Source organism: Molossus molossus, unplaced genomic scaffold (assembly GCF_014108415.1).
Source record: "Molossus molossus isolate mMolMol1 unplaced genomic scaffold, mMolMol1.p scaffold_m16_p_24, whole genome shotgun sequence".
Lineage (NCBI taxonomy): Eukaryota > Metazoa > Chordata > Mammalia > Chiroptera > Molossidae > Molossus > Molossus molossus.
Genome location: NW_023425360.1, coordinates 6,587,210 through 6,607,274, shown reverse-complemented (window position 1 = coordinate 6,607,274; position 20,065 = coordinate 6,587,210). Strand labels below are relative to the sequence as shown.

The following is a 20,065-nucleotide window of genomic DNA, read 5'->3' as shown; positions in this document are numbered from 1 at the left end:
CAGCGCTTTCTGCTCTTCCTATGAAAGCCTGCCCTCAGGAGAAACTGTTTTGTCAGAGCAAAATCATTTATAGAGGTTTTGTCAGAGCCTAACCAACCTCGGGAAAGGGAAAAATCCAACTCCTGCCCTCTCCAGTCTTCATCCCACTTCAAAGGGGGGGGATGAGAGGTACTTGTGAAGTTAATAGCCAAGGATCACAGACTCTCTAAGAAACCAAGACCTGACCTGTGAACAACAGAACGTTTCCCTCCCTCCACACCTCACCACCACATCTCTAAACGCCTCCTTCCTGCAGTTTCTTTTACCCAGTACATCATGTCCAGCTCCCAACAACAACAGAAACGTTAGAAGGCCTATTAAAAGGCAAAAGACACAGTTTGAAGGGACAGAATCACACACGTATATGGCAGGGTGTTGAAATGATCAGAGGGTGAATTGACAACAACTGTGATCAATATGCAATGGGCTCTAGTGGAAAAAGTAGGTAAACATTCAAAACCAGACGGATAATGTAAGCGGAGAGGCGGAAATTCTGAGAAAGAATCAAAAAGAAATAGCGGAAATCAAAAACACTGCAAATAGAAATGAAGAACGCCTTTGGTGGGCTGATTTGCACACTGGACATGGCTGGGGGGGGGGGGGGGGATCCCTGAGCTTGAAGATATATCAATAGAAATTTCCAAAACTTAAAAACAAGAGGGAGGAGGAGGAGGAGCAGAATATCCAAGAACTGTGGGACAACTACAAAAGGTATAACATGCAAGTACATAATGGGAATACCCAGAGAAGAGAGGAAGGAACAAGAAATACTCAAAGCAACAATGACTGAAAATGTTCCCAATGTCACCAAACCACAGACCCAGGAAGTTCAAAGAACAAGCAAGATAAATACAGGGAAAATATATATATATACATATATACATATATATCCATATATATACACACACATATATACATATACATATACATATATATGTGTGTATATATATATATATATATATATATATATATATATATATTTGGGCACGTGGACCCCGAGAAGACAAATTCATTTGACATAAACCTGCAGAAGGAATTTATCTGCTGAGATGGACTCCCCATGGTCAACCCAGAGCCCCAAATTTGTGAGTAGCTAGCAGCCATCTGCGTGCGCACAGGGGCTTCTCACGAACTCTGTCGACCCGGAAGCATCTCCAACTCAACTCAACTTCCGGTGCTTCCTCCGCTTTTTCACGCCATCTGAATCTTCCCCTTTCCGTAGAGATTGACGCCTATTTCGTCCAATCAGAACTGCTCCTTAACAACCAATCAGAACACGTAGCACTCACCAAGCTGGCACAATTCGAACCAATCAGAACGAGTTTGGGGACCTCATTTACATGAATCGCACCTCGTTGGGAACCTGAGCGGGAACTTTCTGCCATCAGACAGACGCCCCTTCCTCTCCGCGAAGCACCTCCAGTTTCTTTGTCCGCCTGGTGTGAACGCTGTTACCTGGACCAAGTCTCTCCTTTTCCCTCCAGTGCCTTTGGCAGGGAAGGGACAGAGATGGGCCATTGCAGGCTGGTAGGTGGCAGTTAAACAAGCAAGCAGACCTATTACTAAGGAGGACTGACCTAGGCGCCCCAAGAAAAGGAGCAGCTCCTGCATCGCCCACCAGACTCTTCAGCGTTTCCCTGGATACTGTCCAGAGGGTCTCAGCAACCCATTGCTCTCTCGAGGCGGCGTCCTTGGAAATGGCTCCCCCTGTGGGACTGGGAGTCACATCCTCTCCATGAACCACAGGACATGGATGCAGGTCAGCAATGCCGACCTGGGTGAAGAAAGGAGGAGCCTTAGAGAAGGAACGAATGAAGGTAAATAAAAACTCTTCTTTTTCTCCTTCTTGATGGATCTTGCTGATAACAGCTTGTTAAAAGTAACAACAGCAACACTTATTTGATTATGCTTATTATATATAATGCACAAGTGTGTATGTAATGCATATGCAATAGCATACATATGTATACTGTCTATATATGTGTAAGTGAGGTGAATGACAGCAATGATACAAGGTACAAGCAAGGGAGAGGAGGAAGGAATTAATAATATTTTGTTATTATAAGATACTTGCATGAAGGATTATAGTGTTATTTCAAAATAGACTTGGATTAGTTGTAAATATATATTATCAACTCTATCTAAACCACTAAAAAAAAAGTGTGTGTGTGTGTGTGTGTAATCCATATACTAAGAAAGGAGAGAAAATAGAATCATATAAAATGCTCAGTTAAAACCACAAATCTGCCCTGGCTGATTTGACTCAGCAGTTACAGCATTGGCCCATGGACCAAAGACTCTAGGGTTCAATTCCCAGTCAAGGGCATGTACCTGGGTTGCAGGTTCAATCCCCACCCAGTTGGGGTCATGCAGGAGGCAACCATTTGATGTGTCTCTCTCACATCGATGTTTCTCTCTCACTCTCTCCCTTTCACTCTATCTAAGAATCAATGGAAGAGTATCCTGGAGTGAGGATTAACAAAAATAAATAAATAAATAACAAATAAAACCACAAATACCAGAAAAGAGTGAAAGACAAAAATAGGGACAAACAACAAGGGCAATGAATAGAATATGGACACAAATATAGTAGGTATTAGTCCAACTATATCCATAATCACTTTACATGTCAGTGGTGTAAATACACCAATTAAAAGATAGACATTGAGCCCTGGCCAGTTTGGCTCAGCGGTTAGAGCGTCAGCCTGCGGTCCAGAGAGACCCGGGTTTGGTTCCCACTAAGGGCACTTACTTCGGTTGCAGTTTGTCTCCGGCCCTGGTTGGTCGTGCGGGTGGCAGCCACTCAATGTGTCCCTTTCGTGTCGATGTTTCTCTCTCTCTCTCCCTCCCACTCTATCTGAACAAAATATGGAAAAATGTCCTCGGGTGAGGATTAAAAAAAAAAAAAGATAGACTTTGAGAGAGTGTATCAAAAAACAAGTCTCGACTCTATGTCCACACTTTAAATATAAAGACACAAAAAGATTAAAAGTACAGGGATGAATAGGCAAAGCACAGAGAATTTGTAGGGCAGTGAAACCACTTTGTGTGACAGTTGTGTATGGTGGATATGTGTCATTATGCATTTGTCCAAACCCATACAATGTACACCATTAAGAGTGGGTGATGATGACATGCCGGTATAGGTTCATTGATTGTAAGAAATGTACCACTCGGGCCCTGGCCGGTTTGGCTCAGCAATAAAAGAGTCGGCCTGCAGTTCAGAGAGACCTGGGTTCAGTTTCCGCTAAGGGCGCGTACCTCGGTTGCAGTTTGTCCCTGGCCCTGGTTGGTCGGGCGGGTGGCAGCCACTCGATGTGTCCCTTTCATGTCAATGTTTCTCTCTCTTTCTCTCCCTCCCACTCTATCTGAACAAAAAAATAGAAAAATGTCCTCGGGTGAGGATAAAAAAAAAAAAATGAAATTACCACTCGAGTGGAGGGTATATATAGATAATGGGGGAGGCTACATACATGTAGGGTTAGGGGAAAGTCTGCAGACTTTCTGGGCTCAATTTCGCTGTGAACCCAAAACTATTCAGAAAACACAGTCTATCTAAATGAGGGGGGGGGGGTTAGTTTTAATACCCCTTTATTCTCCAACTTTACTATAATGAGTATGTGTTCCTCATAAGTAAAAAGTGGTAAAATATGTTGAAATGCTACTGTTCCCTTTTTTCTACCATCAAAGAGGGGGGAAAAAAATCAGACATCCATTGGGTTTCTTCAAACATTAGGCTTACAATTCTTGAGGTTTTTTTTTATGGTAACATTCTCCTGTTTTCTGGTGCTGATTTAACTTGTTTTGCATTAAAAACATTGAAAAGGGGGCCTGCAAGCCTCCAGTACTGGCATCCAGTTCAGGTCTGTGTTCCTAGCCCTCCACCCTAGAACCCAAAGGACAATGATAAATAAGTGTGACTTCATGGCTCTCGTATGCATAATGCAAAGCTTATTGATTTCGAAGGGCCTGCTGCTCTCTAAGTATTCAAAGTGGAGTCAGTAACCAAGCATTAATATTTCATGGCTTTGCTATTCATCTGTGAGGACAACTCAGCCTGGTCTTCCTGAGTCACAGAGGGATGGCACAGGCTACTGGTCTCCTCTGAAACTGCGGAGCGCAAAGGGGGACCTCATTTCCTGTGCACAGGTCATCCTGGACTCTGAGACATGGGTTAGATACCAAGATGTGTGTTTAGCCAGTAAGCATGTTTCCATGACAATCTTATACTCCTGTGTCTGCCTCTCTCCCTCCATCCAATGTGTGAAGTCCATACCGGGCCTCTGTGGGCTTTGCCCATCTGCAGTACAGCTGGAGACTCAGCTGCTTTATGGGCCACTAATAATCCTGGAAAGTTAGGCCAAAACCCAGACAATTATATTCACAGTACTTGTCTTGCGATTGCTTACCATTATTTAAGAATCTGTTTTCCATTTGGAGACATTCACGAAGGTTTCACCAGGAAAGTCCTTGTTACATTATTTGTAGCAGCCACACCCTAGGAATCACCTTAACATCTGACGAGAAAGGATTTTTAAAGTGAATCATTGCTTGCACATGCTCTGAGGCCATTAAAATCTCTCCGGGAGGAGAACGCAGGATTATATTACAGTGTGGAAAGGAGGGTCTCCAATAGGTTATACAATACGATCCTGATTTTAGATGCCTAGGAGGTGGGGTGGGTGCCCCAGGGAGCTGATTTCATGGAGCGATACAAAGAAGTCTAAGTGGGTCTTTCAGGATGACCTCACCACTGCCATCCCAGGTGTCCAGAGCCCAGGCTCCAGCTGGGCTCACAAGTGTTACTGACCAATGAAGCAGGCCAGGCCATTCAGGTGGAGACTAATAGTGTCTGAGGGAACAGATGGACCACACTCGTGCCAGGTTATCAAAGTGCCAGAACCCCACTGGCTGGTACCCGTGGGCGTTCCTAACGCAGTGGAAGGGAGGGAACACCAACTTCGTTCCTTGGCACTGGCTCTACAAATGCCTACTCATGTGGGACACAGTGGCCAGTGAAGTTTGATGTGGCTCCCTCAAGGCTAACCAACAGATGGTGCGTGCTCCAACAGAGACTCGGTAGCGGCATACTGCCTGATCCCCGCCAGTCCACGTAGTTCCTCTCCACCCCACCCATCTCTCTCTCTCTCTCTCAGCAAGTGCTCTGTGTCCTTGCAGGCTCCCCTCCCCCCCACCAGGCTGAGGAGTCCTGGTCTCCCGGCTCCTCTTCCCTTCTATGCAATTTTATGCACTGAACTCATTGGAACATGAACTTGCAAATTATTCACATCCCAGAGCTTGACATGCAAGGTTCTTAATTCTGACATGTTTCACAAGTCAATGTTGAACCTGTAGGAAGTGATGGAGTGAATGGAGGGTGACAAATGACCCCATTATGGAGGACAAGGGAATGCAATGGGGGGATGTGCCTAGAGTAATATCTCAGATGGTATCCTACCTCTAAATGTTTGCATAGAATAATATTGGAGAGCTATACACCCTTACAGTCATTGCAATTGTTAGCTCCGTGTAGAGGGATTAAAAATAAGTTTTAGCTGCTTTTGCTGTTATAATTTTTTCAAATGTTCTGCAGTTAATATATATTAAAATAGAAATGTATCGCCTTCCGTGGGGCGGTCACATAGGCAGTAACTACGAATAGCCAGACACTGGGCATCATGTACTACCAGTTTAGTGGCTTTATGCAGAAATCGGTGGGAGACCCAACCAGTGTGGCTCAGTGGTTGAGCGTCAACCCATGTACCAAGAGGTTGCTGGTTCGATCCCCACTGGGGGGCGTGCAGCCGATTGATGTTCTCTCTCATGAATGTTTCTATCTATCTCTCCCTCTCCCTTCCTCTCTCTCTAAAATCAATAAAGAAAAATATTAAAAAAAAAAAAAAAAGAAATTGGTAGGGGCATGGGCTTCCCACGCCTATAGCCCACAGGGATTGAAAGCCTGCGGTTTCCACAGAAGCACCGCCTATTGTATTTGCCACGTCAACAAAACGGACTTCCGATTATACTGCATGTGATGATGCTGCAAAAAATGAAGTTCCAGAACTGCAGGCGTTTTTCCAGAAATCTGGTGGCGTGCCTGTCCACCTGAAATGAAGGCCTGCCAGCCAGATACTGTACCAGGCCACCGTGGCACTGACAGTGGGAGGGGCCATCTGCTGTCCTGATCGCCCTCAGCCTGGCTTCCCAGCCCAGAAACACATGCGTTGGGCTGCAAAGGACCGGCTTGCTTTTTGGCATCGACCTTTGATTTTTGTTTCAAAAAAAAAAAAAAATGTTTTTATATGAATGCCTTCTTAACATTTTTCAAGAAAAAAATAGATAATAAGACAATATTTTGGTTTGTTTATGAAATGCACATGGCTCGTCAGAGCTCATTTGACAGTTAAAACTGTTTTTGAAAGACATGCTGCTCTTCGAGTTTGGGCTGTTGTGTCCCTGGAGGTTCTGGATGAAGGTTGGGTACAGGCTGATTAACAGCAGTCTGGGCTGACATCTGTGGGGACTCGAAGTGGCCTTCTTTTTTTTTTCTTTTTATCCTCACCTGAGGACATTTTTCCTTTTTTTTTTTTTTTTTTTGTTCAGATAGAGTGGGAGGGAGAGAGAGAAAAAGAGAAATATCAACGTGAAAGGGACACATCGAGTGGCTGCCACCCGCACGACCAACCAGGGCCGGGGACAAACTGCAACCGAGATATGTGCCCTTAACAGGAACCGAACCCGGGTCTCTCTGGACCGCAGGCCGACGCTCTAACCACTAAGCCAAACCGGCCAGGGCAAGGTGGCCTTCTTGAGTATGGGATGCAGAAGCCTTTCTGGATTTTGATATGTCTGAGGAAGGTAGACAAAAGCCCAGGCCAGGCGCATGAAATGAGATTTGAGTTAGTATTTACCTTGGGATTTTTCTATCTTGCCATAAAATGTTAATAGAAATTATTCGCAGCACGCCTCTATTCATTGGGCGGTTTGTTTCAAAGGGTTATTTGCCTCATCTCGGACTTTTAGTGAAATGTTATGAGTAATGGTTATGTATTTATTCCACCACGGGAATAGCAAACCTGGTTAGTGTTGCAATTTAGACTGATGTCTGTTTTATTAATGAAGCTGTTACCTTTTAAAAATGTTATGATTTTTTGCCCTGGCCCGTTTGGATCAGCAGTTAGAGCATTGACCTGTGAACCGAAGGATCGCAGGTTCGAGTCTCAGTCCAGGGCACATACCTGGGCTGCAGGTTCGGTCCCCGGCCATGCGGGAGGCAACCAATCAATGTGCGTCTCTCTCGCATTGAAGTTTCTTTCCCTCTCTTTCTCCCTACTTCCCTCCCTTCTTCTTTCCCTGAAAAATAAATACATAAATAAATGAATGAATAAATAAATAAAATTAATTTTAAAAATTAAAATGTTATGATTTTTATTTTTAATAAAAGTGTTTTTCTTTATTGATTTTAGAGAGAGAAGAGAGAGAAATAGAACCATCAATGAGAGAGAACATTGATTGGCCGCCTCCTGCATGCCCCTACTGGGGATCAGGCCCACAACCTGGGCACGTGCCCTGACCGGGAATCGAACCAGCGACCCCTTGGTGCATGGGTCGATGCTCAACCACTGAGCCACACTGGCTGGGCAAAAAAAAATGTTATGATTTTTTAATTATGATGTATTTTGATTGTTGAATAAATACATGAATGAAAAAGTAGAAAGGTATTTTACATATTAACTACCATTGGCAGCCTGTGTTCTGAAAAACCACAGAGTCCAAATTAAATTGTTTTAATTATCTGCTAAATACAGTACGCACTCCCAATAAACTCAGTTTAAAAAAGGAATTGTTGAATATTGACTACTACTTAGCCATTAAAGAGACATATGCATCCATAGTTTTAAAAAAAAAAAAAAAAGACTAACAAGCCCTGGCCGGTTTGGCTCAGCGGTTAGAGCGTCGGCCTGCGGTCCTGAGAGACCTGGGTTCGGTTCCCGCTAAGGGCACGTACCTCGGTTGCAGTTTGTCCCCGGCCCTGGTCGGTTGTGCGGGTGGCAGCCACTCGATGTGTTCCTTTCATATCGATGTTTCTCTCTCTCTCTCTGTTCCTCTCTCTCCCTCCCACTCTACCTGAACAAAAAATGGACATGTCCTCGGGTGAGGATAAAAAATAAAAATAAAAATAAAAACTAACAAATTGTATAGTTAATATGGATACAGTTCATTCTTTGTAAATTATACCTCAATAAAGTTGATTTAAAGAGTAAAAGATTTCCAAAGGCTTGGAATGAAATGACCTTTGGAGAGTTAGCATTTTATTGGCAGCTATGCTATTTATTAAAAAATAGAAAAGAAGGTAATACTGCCAAATACTTGTAAAAATCACTTTAGTTAAGTGCTTAAAAAAAAAAATCAGCATTGTACAGGAGATGGAGCATAATATAATCAAATATTCCAATGTATTTCATCCTTAAAAATAAACAAATAAATACAGCACTCAGATGTACATTGATCAATCCAAGCAGTAATTTCTGTGATATTGGAACAAATAACATTTCTTCAACTAAGCGCCAGATGAGGAAATCAGTTTGTATTTAAAGTCGACATCATATAAAAAATAAACACTAAAATCACATACATATTGTTGAATTTGCTTAAGTCGAATGCATTTCTAATGCAATTGTGTACTCATAAAATCAAAAAAAGGCTATATTAAAAACATAGTACTCAAAAAAGTATATCAAAAGTAATAGACTCACTTCAATAGCCAACAAAACCCACCTTATTATTCAAGAGATTATGTAGTCCCTTTTTGAGTCTCCCCCCAAAATTGTCCTGCCATTTGCCAACAATGACAGATGTTAAATATCAATTAAATAAATCACTCTCCTGGCTAAAGAATGTGCATGACCAGACACGGTAAATGCTCAGTGCAACTATTTCCCAATCAGGCTGAGAGCACAGAAACTTCCTGGAATTGGCCACCCTGCTGAGAATAAGACTGGTCAGATGATACATGCAGAGTGAATGTGACCCCATCACAGAGCTCCAGAGATGAACAACAGGGCAGACAGGACCTGATCGAAGCCCCCAGATCTAGAAGGTCAGAGAAGCTATGCCCCAACCCAAGTTCACAAATTAGCCTGGAGAAGCAGCGACAAGAACCCAGGTCTCCTGGTTGTCAGTCCTGAGTACATCCTAAAGCTTTCTTTTTTCAGAGAGGAGGAAACTGAGCAACAGAGAAGATGGATGATTTGAACATATGGGGTGGGGAAAATGATAGACACAGAGCATATAAAGGGATTCAATAAAGATTTGTTCAATGGCCCTGGCCGGTTTGGCTCGGCGGTTAGAGCATCGGCCTGCGGTCCAGAGAGACCCGGGTTCGGTTCCCGCTAAGGGCACGTACTTCGGTTGCAGTTTGTCTCCGGCCCTGGTTGGTCATGCGGGTGGCAGCCACTCGATGTGTCCCTTTCACACCGATGTTTCTCTCTCTCTCTCTTCCTCTCTCTCCCTCCCACTCTATCTGTACAAAAAAATGGAAAAATGTCCTCGGGTGAGGATAAAAAAAAAAAAAGATTTGTTCAATGAAGTTCAGGATATGCCAATAACCTTTTTTTTTTTTTCAAATTTGAATTTTCTTAAGCAAATGTAATATCTTCTCATTGTAAAAATATAAATACTAAATTATACAAAGAAACAGATTAAAACTCTACTCCCTTTTCCCCACCATTACAGGTAACTGTTAATTATGATCGACAATTTGAAAAATATCTTCCAGATATTTTTCTGGAGATATATAATTGTTAAGCAAATGTTGATTAATAATGCACACTCTTCTTTTTCATTTTTTTACTTAGTATGATATGAAGGACATTTTTCTACATCAGTAAATAGGATTGCCTCGTTTATTATAATGTTTGAAATATCCGTCCACCTTTCTGACGCTAATGGTCTCCCTTGAAGAACAGAGGGAGGAAATTAACAAGGGCATTTGGGGATAGACATTTTATAAATGGTGCTGGGAAATGTGTGTAGTCATTTGGAAATACACAAAATTTGATTCATTTTTCACTTCATACTCTAGAAAAAATTCCAAATGAACAGAGATTTACATATAAAATATAAAACCATACAGAAGAAAACGTGGGCTGGATATATTCATCTTAAGAGGGGGGAAGTCATCCCTACACATGACGCAGAATCCAGAAGCCGGAAGGCAAACTGGATCAATTTAACCACATAAATGGTTAAGTAAGAAAAGAAGAAGAGGGGAGGGAATCTATAGATTTTTTTACAAAGACACTGGAAAGATAAATCAATTAAATACAATTTATGGGCTCTTTTTGCATCCTAATTTCAACAAAATAAGTATAAACACCCCCCCCACACACACACACACACATACACACATTTTTATAGGACAGTCAAGGAAATTTGGAACATTGATCAAATATTCAAGATTAGAAAGAAGTAATTTTATGTCGTTTAATGTTTTCGCTGGATTTTTAAAGCATATATAATATGCTATTTTTTTTTTATCCTCACTCAAGGATACGTCTCCATTTACCTTTAGATAGAGTGGGAGGGAGGGAGAAAGAGACAGAAACATCCCACGCAACCTGACCAGGGCCGGGGACTGAACTGCAACCAAGGTACGTGTCCTTGACCGGAACTGAACCAGAGACTCTTTGGTCCGCTCTAACCACTGAACCAAACCAGCCAGGGCTAAAGCACATATCTTTTAAAGATACAGACTTATAACATTTATGGCTGATATAATTTATCTGGGATTTGCTTCAAAATAAATAGGAAGAAGTAGCTGTCAGTACAGATGAAGTAAAAGTGCCTATGGATTTAGTAAAAGGCGAAAGATTTATGCGATCTGAAGAGAAACCAGAGTGTGCCTATGGATTTCATCATTTCTGAATGTCTGTAATGGTGGCTCACCATACTAAATTTTCCCATTTCTATATGTTTAAAATTTTTCACACTAAACATTAAAATTTAAAAAGACTACTGAGACAGTGGTAGAGTGAAAAAAAAAAAAAACCTTATCCTGGGTTTGGTTCTGCCAATTGTTGAGCCACCATAGGTAAATCAAATACAAATTGCTTGTATAATTACAAATCATACACTACATTATGATTCTGGTCATTTATGCATATGGTCACCTCCCACTTAGATTTCAAATCGTTAATGTCATAAAGAGCATGTTCCGTTCATCTTTTGTACCCAGTGCCTAGCTTGGGACTTTTCCATGTGCAGAGAGTTAAATGCTTCCACAGTGCAGATGTGGACCACTGGATTTAATTAGAGTGGATGTATTAGTATTAAATATTAAAATGTTTTTAAAAATAAAATATTACTAAGTTTAAGAGGAATGGCATTTTATCAATGACAAGAATACTTAGTAGAGGAGAGAAGATAGAGAATAGAATCGGTAGACAAAAATAAATTACAAAAGTATCTTTATTATTATTTTTTTTATTTTCATCAGAGGACATTTTTGCATTTATCTTCAGAAAGAGCAGGAGGAAGAGAGAGAGGAAGAGAGAGAGACATCGACGTGAGAGAGACGCATCAAGTGGTTGCCACCCACATGACCCCACCTGGGGCCGGGGATAAACTGCAACCAAAATACGTGCCCTTAGTGGGAACCGAACCCATGAAACTGTAGTCCGCTGGCTGATGCTCTAACTGCTGAGCCAAACTGGCCAGGGCACAAAAGCATTTTTAAAGTGATACTAGCACCCTGGCCCGTTTGGCTCAGTGGTTAGAGTGGCAGCCCTCGAACCCAAGAGTCGCGGATTTGATTCCGGTCAAGGGCTTGTACCTTGTTTGCAATTCAGTCCCAGGCCCTGGTCGTGGTCATGTGGATGGCAGCCCGTCGATATGTCTCTCTCACTTCTATGTCTCTGTCTCTGTCTCTGTCTCTGTCTCTCTCTCCTACTCTATCTGAAGATAAATGGAAAAATAAATAAAATAATTCTAGCAGTATTATACTATAAATGATAAATATATTTTAAACCGTAAAATATAAGTATTTTAAGTTAACATCAATTGAAACATTCATCAGCTCTATAATGCTATATTTTGCCAAGTTTCACCAATGTCCCCACTCTGGCTCTGTGTCCTGTCGTTTGAACCATGAGTCAGGTTCCACATCATGTCCTTTCTTCCTCTTGTGGTTTAATTTCCTCCTCTATATTTTTACTAAATTAGAAAATCACAGCTCAGAGTTCAGGTCACCAGGAACGGCAGTAATTGTTTGATGTCTCTTTAATACAAAGTAGAGAAATCAAATAGCAAAAGAAGTGGTTTCTCCTTTGGGAGGTGATGCTTATGTTTATGGCCTCGATGGTGGTAATTTCTCAGGTGTATACTTATTCCCAAACTCACTGAGCTTTTACATGTCAATCACACCGTTATGGAAATGACTTCAGTAATCAATGGCATTAAACATTTTTTGAAACTATGCAGCGGTTTTTCATTAAGTACTACTTTCACCCACATTGACTGGCAGTCACTCCTGAAGCCAAAGGGTGAATGTTTTTGCCTTGGCAATGACCTTGAACCCAGACCTTTTATAGGCTTTCATTGACTATGACTCCAGACAGTATCGTTTCATGTTCTGTTGGATGTAATGTGGATTCTTTTCATATACAAAGCTATGTCTTGTTTTTCTTCATTTTTTCTCTAACAAGTAAGGAAAGTCATTAACTATTGGTAAACAAAGTCTCAGCAATCAAACTCTTTGCACCACAGTTCAGCCTACTGAAGAATTTCTGCTGTCCTGTTCCAAATGTCCCTAATAAAAGTACTTCGCCTCTGGCATAAGAGCTTAGACCCCTAGCTTACACTACTTGAGATACTGAGATTTATTCATTACGGCATAAACAGCATTATGGGAAAATTTTTTATTTTACTTTTATTTCTTATTTCAGAGACAAATGTGCACGATTCTCACCCAAAACAGTGCGTTCATGGGGAAAAGATATGTTGCCCTAACTTCGTGTTTCTCCCATCAGCAAGGAAAAGATTTATGCAGAGAGGCCACAACTTGTTCTTATTCATAATTTTCAGTATTTCCTTCATTGTTAAATAAAGATCACAGTTGACTGCCAATTGTTCTTTATGAGAAAGCATTTTGTGGTTTGACAGTCAAAGGCCACCTCTTTGATTCATTGGACAAAGTTCTTTCTCGCCGTAAATTAGCTGCTACTCCATCAATATTTTCCCCAATAATCCTACTGAAGGCTCCATCATGGTCCACAAAGCATTATTGATTAAATTTTTTAAATCTTTCCTCTTGAAACATGCAATTTCAGTGACAAATAGAATAAAAAATCATTGTGCACTTCTTCATCTATATACTTCAGTAATTCCCACTAGGACACTCTAGTGGTCTAAAAAGTGGCCACCCCAAAATATCAGGCCCTAACCCTTGGAACCCACCACGCTACCTTACCTGATAAAGTTTTTACAGAAGTGATTTGAGATAAAGAGATTATACTGGATACTCCAGATGGTCCCTCAATGCCACCTCATGTATCATTACACATAGGGCATCAGGCACTTCGCAAATATTTTTATTTATTTAATTTTCATAGCACTCTGAGTGGCAGATATTGTACCCCCTATAAAGATTCAGAAGATTTCACATGTGTCCAAGGTCACACGATGACAGAGCTGGGACGCCCAAATGCATGTACTTCCCGTATAAATTCTGCCTCCAATACAGTGGGTAGCACTGGGCTTCAGGCAGAGTTCAGAAATATCTATTTATCACTGATGTCAGTCTCTGCCATCTGCATTCCCCCTGAGCGGCAGGTAATAAAAATCCCACACGTATTTTATTAAACTGAATATATTAACATTATTTGAACAGTCACGACCGCTAAGTGCTCTGATAGAGAAATAGCCGCAGGACTTACTGACTTGCACAGAGTTCTTAACCTTCTCGCTCAACCATGCCGCACTGACATGCTTTGTAAATTGAATTTTTTGAAACTCTTGTGACTGTTTTTATTATTTTCCTGCCTCCCACATCACTGTTAGGTTGCAAGCTACCACACACATCTCGCAGATGTTCTGATGCTTGTTTCTAGGGTAACGCTATTGACATTTGGGGCCAGATCATTCTTTGTTTGCGTGGCTGGCTGGCCTGTATAATTTAGGAAATGTGGCAGCTTCCCTGGTCTCTCTCTCTCCTGTCCTCTTCAGTCAAAACAATCAAAAGCATCTCCAGCCCTGGTCGGTTTTCTCAGTGGTTAGAGCGTTGGCCCACAGACCGAAGAATCTTGGGTTCAATCCCCAAAGGCACGTACCTCGATTGTGGGTTCAATCCCCAGCCCCGGTCAGGGTCATGAGGGAGGCAATCATTCGATGTTTCTCTTTCTCTCTTCCTGTCCTTCCACCATCTTTAAAAAAAAGAAAAGAAAAGAAAAGAAATCAATGGAAAAATATCCTTAGGTGAGGATTTTTTAAAAAACCTCCAGACATTGCCAAATGTCCCCTAGTGAGGGGAGAGGCAAAATCACCCCCGAGAGGAACCATTGTTCTAGGTGAACACACACACGCATTTCTAATTTGTTCCTTCTTATAGGGCTGCTTAAAGGATGAAACAGCCCCCAGGAATATTAGAAAACAGCACAAAATTAAATAGGCTCTGAGTGATTCTGTAAGAAAACCACTGTTAGCACAACGTGTGAGGGTTAGCCCCTTAAAGTCTGTGACATGTTTTTTTTGCTCAGAGGTCTCTTCCATTTTATCTACACTTTATATCGCTAGAAAATCCTGGAGAGCTGAGGTCCTCAAATAAATGACCAAGTGAGAGAAAGTGTTCTATATATGCCACTATGGTGATCACCCATGCTCTTATTATGTTACGCGCATAGTTCATCTGCAAAGCAAATTATCTATAAATCTCCATGTACCTACAACAGATACATTCTACATTGTTTCCATTCTCCCTGAATCAATACCTCTGTAAATAATTTTTTTTTAAAAACTAGTTAAAATGTAACGATAAAGTTTGATTCCTTCGTGTGTCTTTACCCATCTGCCTTTAAGGACTACTTGAGAAAGGAATACTTCATTGATTCTTCTTTGCACAGGCGTCTGTGTTCAAATCCTGACTCTCAGCTAGAGTTACTCTGAAAATGTCCGGGAGGCAAATAGCATGATGGTCTGTCCTTTAGAAATTTGCTGCCAGGGTGCACTTTCTGCTAGCGACAGCAGCATTCAGAAAGCATTGATTTCTCTCTCGTAGGAACTGTGTCGCCCCCGTTCCCCTCCTTTTCAGTTGTCATCTCGTTGAAAAACGAAACCACTGGGAGTCATTTATATATGCGGTTGTTTGCCCTCCTTGGTTTCCTGGGGTTGCTGACCGGGAAAGAAGCCTTATCGATTGTCCCGATGGAATTGCTGTGTCATAGATATCTGCATCTTCAACTTCATGGGGCCGGCTTGTTCTCCAAATGGCTGGACCAGTGAAAAGTTCCGACAGCGGTGTTGCAGAGATGCAGCTACATCTAACGCGCGAGTGTTTAATTATACTAATAACATTTGGAGACATCGATTACATTCAATGTTCTTTACAATCCGTGAGGATTTTTTTTTTTCCCTTTAAAAGAATCTGATGACAAGGAGACACAGGTCTGTGTGCCATCTGAGCGCTCTGGCAAGAAGATGTCACATCTGTTCATCAAGCCAGAAGCTCCAGTATAAGCTTGGTCGGAATCTCGACCTTCTCCCTGCGTTAACTCCAAATGACCTCTGTTGTTTGCAGTTCGCTGCTGGTTGGAAAGTGACTGATGAGATCACATATTGAATTTCTATAGAATCCAAAATCATTTATTTGAGTCATGAGTACACATAGCTTGCTTTCCATCACGAGAAGTACTTAAACAGAGGGGATGTCCCCAGGAGACTGGAACGGGAGACAGCGGATTGGGATCACTGCATTCCCAGGAGGTACCTGTTTTGTTCCCTCAGATCCCTGGCACTGGACCAGAAGGCTGGACAGGCCAGAGTACCTGTTTCAACAGCGACACTGTGTGGCAGGATCAGCAACAACAGCCATAAATCCTGGACACCATGGTTTTTCTAGGTTTTTCTGCCGGAGTCAAGAGTATGCAGGACTCATGGAGTATCACTGGTGGGAGAGGGCTCTTGTTATCACCGGAGCATGGATAACAGGAGAAGAAAAAATATATTCTCGCTATAAGTAGTATGGGATAATGGAATGACTTAAGTTAAATATTAAACATGCGTCTCAGACTGATAGACAATAAGAACGAGAACGAAGGCCGATACCTTTTGTTAGGTATCCTCTATGATTCAGGCACGTGAGGTACTTTGCATGTATCATCTCGTTTACTCTTCACATCAAAGCCTAAAATGCAGCCCTGGCCGGTTTGGCTCAGCAGTTAGAGCGTCGGCCTGCGGTCCGGAGAGACCCGGGTTCGGTTGCCACTAAGGGCACGTACCTCGGTTGCAGTTTGTCCCCGGCCCTGGTTGGTCGTGCGGGTGGCAGCCACTTGATGTGTCCCTTTCACGTCGATGTTTCTCTCTCTCTCTCTCTCTTCCTCTCTCTCCCTCCCACTCTATCTGAACAAAAAATGGAAAAAAATGTCCTCGGGTGAGGATTAAAAAAAAACAAAAAATACCCTATAATGCAGCCCTGGCCAGTTTTCTCAGTGGTTAGCACGCCGGCCCATGGACCAATGAGTCTCAGGTTCGATTCCGGTCAAGGGCACGTACCTCGGCTGCAGTTCATCCCCAGCCCTGGTCGGGTCACGCGGAAGGCAACCAGTCGATGTGGCTCTATCACATCGATGTTTCTCTCTGTCTCTCCCTCCCTCCCACTCTATCTGATAAAAACAAAAAACAGAAGCTATAGTGCAGGTATTTATTTTCATCATGTGAGGAAACTCAGTGGTCAGACAAGTTAAGGAACTTACCCATTTTGCACTTGCCAAGATGTGGTGAAGTGGCTGTTCACACCTAACACTCCCCACTCCGAAGGCTATGTTTTCTTCATGTTCCAGAGAATGAGGAGGAAATCCAAGGAGCCAGTGCCCTCAGGAGGAAAGAAAGGAACCCCTTGTTACATTCTCTGACCCACGTGGGTGTGGAGGGGTCAGAAAAGGGGACACACCCAAGACTAGCACTCTGACCCGTTGAGAATTTCAGCTTTTCACATCATCTCCAGTCCAAACCTTACGAAATATCAACACATTTCCACCCTCTGTTTCTCACTGTGTGTGGTAGCGTGTATCAATAGACAGTCTTTTGCCCGGCTGGTGTGGCTCACTGGTTGAGCATCGACCCATGCACCAAGAGGTTCGATTCCCGGTCAGGGCACATGCCCAGGTTGTGGGCCCGATCCCCAGTGAGGGGCATGCAGGAGGCGGCTGATCGATGTTCTCTCTCATCGATGTTTCTCTCTCATCGATGTTCTTATCTCCCTCTCTTTCTTTTCCTCTCTCTCTCAAATCAATAAAGAAAAAATATCTTTAATAAAAATTTTAAGCCCTGGCCGGTTTGGCTCAGCGGTTGGAGCGTCCGCCTGCGGTCCGCAGAGACCCGGGTTCGGTTCCCGCTAAGGGCATGTACCTCGGTTGCAGTTTGTCCCCGGCCCTGGTTGGTCATGTGGGTGGCAGCCACTCGATGTGTCCCTTTCACATCGATGTTTCCCTCTCTCTCTCTCTCTCTCTCCCTCCCACTCTGTCTGTACAAAAAATGGAAAAATGTCCTCAGATGAGGATAAAAAAAAAAAAAATTTTAATAGTATTTTCATTATTATGTGTCACTTTGATTTCCTGGGCACAATGTCCAACTTGGCTTAATTTATCTATATTAAATAAGATAGAGCTGCCCTGGCCGGTTTGGCTCAGCGGTTGGAGCATCGGCCTGTGGACCAGAGAGTTCCGGGTTCGGTTCCCACTAGAGGCATGTACCAAAAAAAATAAAAATAAATAAGTAAAATAAAAAAATAAGATAGAGCTTTGTAAAGTACAACAGTTACATTAAATCGATATGACTCAGCCTTCTCCTACAAGCACAAATGTGTATGACAATGCAAAGAGTCATCACTGAGGAAACATTTCATTGTCTAGTATCCTCACTAACATAACTCAGTGCGAAGGAGTCTCATCCTGACAGTCAACCCTCCTCCTCGTCCTCTTTACTCTTTGGTCCTCCGCCGCTCTCACATGACTGGGGGTACGTTAATCTGGGTTCATTTGGCTGCAAGGAAGAGACACACGCAAAACTAGTTCATGGGAAATGATGGGTTTGCTCTTCCTTTCTCAACTTTCTTCCATGGGGCTACGTGGACTTAGAAAGCGACAAGTGTCCAAAACTTTTGTTACAAACACATGCTAATGAAATCGAACCTCTCAGTGTAAAAGTCTACGTGTAGCTGGGGGGAATCAGGAGTCAGGACGAGCTGAGGGGAGGCGGAAGGAAGAGGAGAGAGAGTATCATATGAAAAGGGGAAAGAAGGGATACCATTAGCAGTTAATGGAATTTCTTAAAAGGTTACAATGGTAGCCATAGATGAACAAAAATAATGGTATAACTCTAGGAGGAGAAGGGGGCGGGGAAGGGAGAAAGTGGGTGTGTATTGGTGAGCTATTTGTCACATAACCAACAGCCCCAACATGCAGTTCAATACAATCATTTATTATCACTCATGTATCTGCAGAGGAACTGGAGTTCACCTGATCTAGGCTGGGTCTGGCCAGATGGCTTTGCTTCTCTCTACGAGTCTACAGGTCACCTGGGATGGCTGCAAGCCATAGTGTTTATTCTTCTCCTGAGATCAATAGACTAGCCAGGTGATGGCCGACATACAAGAAGGCACCCCAACTGTGCAAACACTTTTCTAAACCCTGCTTGCACCATGTCGCCAAACATCTCATCAGCCAAGGGACGTCACAGGGCTGAGCCCAAAGTCAAAAGGTGGCGCGAGGTGGTGGGAGGATCTGCAAAGCCACACAGCAGTGGGCAGAGAGGGGTGAAGAATTGGAGCCAACGGTGGCAGGAAAAGCAGGTGGTGGCGGAGGCAAACTAAATTCTGCCGAAGCGGAAACCAATAGATAACACTCTACAGGATGGATGGTGTAGGAGGACCAGCTTACTATTTGGAGAAGCAAGTTAACACTAACTTTTTTTTTTTTTTTTTACCATTCTATTTTATTTTAATCCTTACCTGAGAATATTTTGTTTCTACTTATCTTCAGATAGAGTGGGAGGGAGAGAAAGGGAAAGAAAGAGAAACATGGAAGGGAGAGGGACATGTTGACTGGTTGCCCCCCGCACAACCAAAGCCAGGGTCAGGGATGAACTGCAACCAAGCTACGTGCCCTTGGCTGGAATCAAACCCGTGACTCATTGGTCCACAGGCCAACGCTCTAACTGCGGAGCCAAACCGGTCAGGACAGCACTCACTGACTTTTTAGAGAACTAAAAGTCGAAACAGTTGTTTCCTTCTGGAGATTGGTACCAAGGTGGAGAGAGGTCGGTTATAACCCTTTCCCTTGTTGTTTGAATGAAGGAGATGGGACCTCATGCAGACCAAACTGCAATCCTATGAGACAGAGTAGTGTGGGCCCCTCAGTTGAAGACACAGAGCTGTTCAGTACAGCAAGAGGTTATTCATACAGGGCGATAAAACCGAAAACAATATTCTAGGTTTCTATAGGAACACACACATGTTTGTGTAAACATGTATAAAAAGATCTTGAACTGTAGCCACTGGCTCTGGTTGTTTTTATGGAAAGTAAAGGAGAATTGTAGCTTTTTGTGTATTTATATAGGCATATATTTATATCAGAATAACATGTTTAAATGAGAAAAGGATGGTGCGCTACTTTCTTTGTCTTAACCATGTATGTTAACAACAACAACAAAAACAGTATCTATTTTGTTTGACAATATCCAGGAAAGGTTTTAGGTTCTATCTTGGTTCAAGTTCTATCAGTTTTCATAGACTTATGAAAATTTTCCACCTCGGGGA

General features: G+C 42.5%; 1 pseudogene; it reads left to right on the top strand.

Moving 5' to 3' along the window:
* The first annotated feature begins 5,717 nt into the window (after nt 1-5,717).
* Nucleotides 5,718-6,307, top strand: LOC118641026 (annotated as a pseudogene).
* Nucleotides 6,308-20,065: the final 13,758 nt, after the last annotated feature.